Source organism: Sinocyclocheilus grahami, unplaced genomic scaffold (genome assembly GCF_001515645.1).
Source record: "Sinocyclocheilus grahami isolate Dianchi unplaced genomic scaffold, SAMN03320097.WGS_v1.1 scaffold289.1, whole genome shotgun sequence".
Lineage (NCBI taxonomy): Eukaryota > Metazoa > Chordata > Actinopteri > Cypriniformes > Cyprinidae > Sinocyclocheilus > Sinocyclocheilus grahami.
In genome coordinates this window covers 1,941,040-1,945,507 of record NW_015505468.1, presented here as the reverse complement: position 1 = coordinate 1,945,507, position 4,468 = coordinate 1,941,040, and the positions used below count along the sequence as shown (strand labels likewise).

The following is a 4,468-nucleotide window of genomic DNA, read 5'->3' as shown; positions in this document are numbered from 1 at the left end:
TTATTGTAGACTGCTCTACACGCCTCTACTACGCAAGCTTTCATGAGTGCGGTTGCCAGATATCAAGAGTTCTGATCCCCGAATCAGAGCTTTGCTGATAAATTCATACATTTTCTGCCCTGTGTGTTTTGCTTAATTTAAGCGATCTGGCAACCATGCGCACTCGCTCCTTATTGCGGAAGCGCCGTTGTTAAACTGCTAAACTCCAGCTTGTTTGTTTTTCAGATCATATGCGGATATGATCTGAAAAACAAACAAGCTGGAGTTTAGCAATCTTAAATGAAAGCATCATTCAGCCAGTCAGTGTTCTGTCATGAGATCTCACTATATTGTTTGCGATTGTGATTGCTGAATAAATACACTTACTCAACCGCTGTTGTTTTAATAGAGAAATAGACTATTGCAATTATGGAATTAGTGGAATTACTAGGAATTTCTTATAATTTTTTATAATATTTTTAGTTTGTTTTAGCTGTTTTCATAATGTAGACAGAGAGATTGCATTAGTCTTTGGTGATGATAATGCCTATAATAAATCAATACACTAGATGAGGTAAAATACACCATGTATGTGTCCACATTCTATTGATTTGTGCTTAAAGGTGAAAGTGCAATACCTGAAATGCAAAAGGAAATTTCTCAAATGACAACAATCATTATGATTATAATTTTGAGAAAAAATAAATTTTGATCAGTTTAACCATTATACAGAATGACGAAAATGTGACTAATATTTAATTGACTAAAAAAACAGACTAAAATGCTCATACATTTAATTGGATAAACAAAAACAGGGCAAGTTTGTTTAAATATGATAACTAAAATGTACATTTGAGTAAGACTAAGACAAAAAATAAAAATGGCTGCCAAAATTAATACTACTGTATGGTTAATTAATAATAATCTTATTGCTAAAATGTCAAGTTTTCATTGACTAAAACTAGACTAAAATACTTTAGATTTTCTTGGACTAAAACTAGACTAAAATGTTGAGACTTTTAGTCGACTAAAACTTGACTAAAACTAAATAGTATAAGGTTGACTAAATATGATAAAAAATAACACAGACATTTTAGCCCGGGATTAAGACTAAGACTAAAATGAAAATAGCTGACAAAATGAACACTAGTGTTTACTGACCCTCATGCTGTTCCAAACCCTGCCATTTTTGTCTGTTCAACATAAAAGGAGAATTTCAAAGCATCATGCAGTTGTATTCCAATAACAATTCATATGAAATTTAACAAAATAATGACTTAAAGAGTTCACGCAAAAATCATCATATACTCAGGTCGTCCCAAACCTGTATGAGTTTTTGGTCACACTTTAGTTTGGGGTCCAATTCTCACTATTAACTAACAATTAACTACAACGTTTGCCTCAATAAACTCTTAATTTGTTGCTTATTAATAGTTAGTAAGGTATTGTTAGTTTATGTAGGCTTAAGGGATCTGGTCATACACAATAAGGCATTAATATGTGCTTTATAAATACAAATAAACAGCCAATATGCTAGTAATATGCATGCTAACAAGCAACTTAATAGTGAGAATTGGTCCCTAGACTAAAGTGTTACTGACTTTCTTCTACAATGATAATACCGCCCCGCATCATATTTGTTGAATAAAATCCAATACCGTTTTTTTTACCAATTCTGGGGTGCTGATTCCAAAAACAGTGTCTGTTTGCTCAAGCTCGTCACACTTTCTCAAATTATGTGCATTTTGTAGCTTTTTTGCTTTTGACAACCATTTGTAAGGTGAAGACTTCTTGTTTTATCCCTTAAACAGAAGAGAAACATTCTATCTGGTTACAACTCTTTGTTCAATTCACAGCCAGTTGTCACACATATGAATGATTCTGAAGACATTATTTTATGCCTAATCCTGATTTTAAAGTTAGTATATGGTACATTTTCTGCTACATCTGTTATTTTTATTACACCCAAACAGCAACAGAAAATGACAGATTTTGTAGGGAAAACGCTGATTTATTTATAAACTTGTGTTTATGTAAAATTCTTGGGCATTAAATGGAGTATTTGCACATATTTTCCCACTCCTTTGCAGATTGTTGATATATTAATTGTAATGCTTATTTAATACTTTATATAATAATTTTATGCTGATAAGTGCTTTAAACCTGATACATATTACTTGAAAAGTCTTCATTGTTATTGTGTGCAAAAACTACATGATGGAATGTTTGTTATTGATATTTTTGAACTGAGCATCATTTGTAATATTAGACCTTTTCGCAAATCAGCAGAAATGTTTTTCATGACACAGGTCTGTGTAATCAAAAGGTGTCCAATGTTGTTTTGGACCCAGATATTCTTCAAAAGATCTCATTTTAATCAACGAGTGACAATACCGGTATCACCGTTGGGGTGGGGGGTTAGTTCGTTTGAGTTTTCCCTCTTTTCTTGGATTTCTTGGCTTTCAAATAGCTTGAAAAATCGCCGTGTGCGTTTTACTTTCACTTTCAAATTAGGGGCAATTCAGCGTTGATTCAATTCAAGCAACAACAACATCAAACTCAGAACTTTTATTAACAAAACGAATAAAAATACACCATATAGGCCTATGCCTAATAAAATAACAAATTACTTAGGCTACACAAAGTTTAAAAAAAACTGAAAATCAGCAAACACTGTGGAACCAAATAAATAAGAAGCATAGAATGTTTATTAGCAAAACGAATAAGAAAGCTTGGATGCATGGCATATACACCTTGATGTAAAATAAAATAAATAAAATACACAAAGTTTAAATAAAGTAATCAGCAAACACTGTGGAACCAAATAAATAAGAAACATCCTATTTTTTGTTGCACTACTCCTTTATTTTGGATATTTGAGGACCAAATCTCCCCTTCCTCCTCCATCCAGCACACCAGCATTCATCTCCCCACCAAACAGCCACTTCTGTTTTCCCCACTGTTACTGATTGACGTAATTATCATTCTATTTTTGCTGAAGGTCTGCTAAAAGCAGGCACGTTTTGACGGATGAGCCGTTCATGAGGAGCAAGCCTTCGCTGACTATCTTTATCCCTAATGAGAACAACATTTTCTGATCTCTGGGTAAACTGTTTTCTGTCTTGTGTAGTTTGAGAGGAGAGAAACAAACGAGAGGAAGCAACTTCACTAACTTAACAACAGTGTGACAGTACCTTTGCTGTTTTTAAAACAGTGTAGCTTTTCCAGTAACAAGCTACTTTTACCAATGTGCAGTAAACATAGCGCATCAAAATGCAGCGTTGATGTTTTTGTCACAGTTGAGCTTTACAGCCGAGCTGAGGTAATAATCAAACATGAGCTCCTAAAAAGAGATGTGAGATGGCGTAGACGGTGATGGCTGCCTCCGTGGCGTGCTCCGCAGTTGTTTTTAAGTTTTTGTTAGTTTGTCCTGTCTTAAGTTATATCCCTGCAATCAGTTTCACCAGAGACGAACTGCTGGACATTCGGCAGTACACACCACCCAATATTTCACTGGTTTTCGATTATTCTGATGTTTTGCTGGACATTGTAGTCGGGGGAGCAGCGGCGCTGTTCAGAAGCTTCAGGATGCGCAGACGGGGGATGCGAGCTGGCGCGCTCGTGAAGCTCAGACAGCGTGGATTCAGGACGCCGTTGCCTAGCATCCATCTGGCGAACCTCCGCTCTCTGCCCAACAAAACGGACAAACTCCTTCTGTTCTCCCGGACAAATAAGGATTTTTCAAACTCTGCTGCTCTGTGTTTCACGGAAACCTGGCTGAAAGACACCATTCTGGACAGCGCGTTGAGTCTCCCGGGCTTTCAGCTGTTCAGAGCGGATTGCGACGCAGAATCAACGGGGAAATCACACGGCGGCGGGACATGCTTTTACATCAATGAGGGGTGGTGTACAGATGTAACTGTGTTAAAGAAGATGTGCAGTTCAGATCTAGAAGTGCTCTTCATTAACTGCAAGCCTTTCTACTCGCCGCGGGAGTTTTGCTCATTCATTCTCGTCAGTATTTACATTCCTCCGCAAGCACACGTGAGCTCCGCTTTACAGAAACTCGCTGATCAGATCACAGAGACAGAACAACAACACCCGGACTCTGCGCATCCATTCTCGGGGACTTTAATAAAGCCAATCTCTCCCGTGAACTGCCAAAATACAGACAGCACATCACATGTCCCACCAGAGACAGTAATATATTGGATCACTGTTATACCACAATAAAGAATGCATATTACTCTGTTCAACGGGCAGCTTTGGGGCTCTCTGATCACTGTTTGGTTCATCTTATACCGACCTACAGGCAGAAACAGAAATCAGCTAAACCTGTATTAAGGACTGTAAAAAGATGGACTAATGAAGCAGAGCAGGATTTACAAGCTTGTTTTGATCTCACTGATTGGAGTGTTTTTGAAGCTGCTGCCAATGATCTGGACAAGCTCACAGAGACTGTAACATCTTATATCAGTTTCTGTGAAGA

The 4,468-nt window shown here is 37.0% G+C and overlaps 1 long non-coding RNA gene across 1 annotated transcript in view; it reads right to left on the bottom strand.

Moving 5' to 3' along the window:
- Window positions 1-1,989: 1,989 nt before the first annotated feature.
- LOC107600678 (uncharacterized) overlaps window positions 1,990-4,468 on the bottom strand; it is a 5,688-nt gene continuing 3,209 nt past the window's right edge. Inside the window, exon 3 of the long non-coding RNA XR_001610829.1 lies at window positions 1,990-2,001. This is a non-coding gene — a long non-coding RNA (uncharacterized lncRNA). The remainder of the gene's footprint in view (window positions 2,002-4,468) is intronic.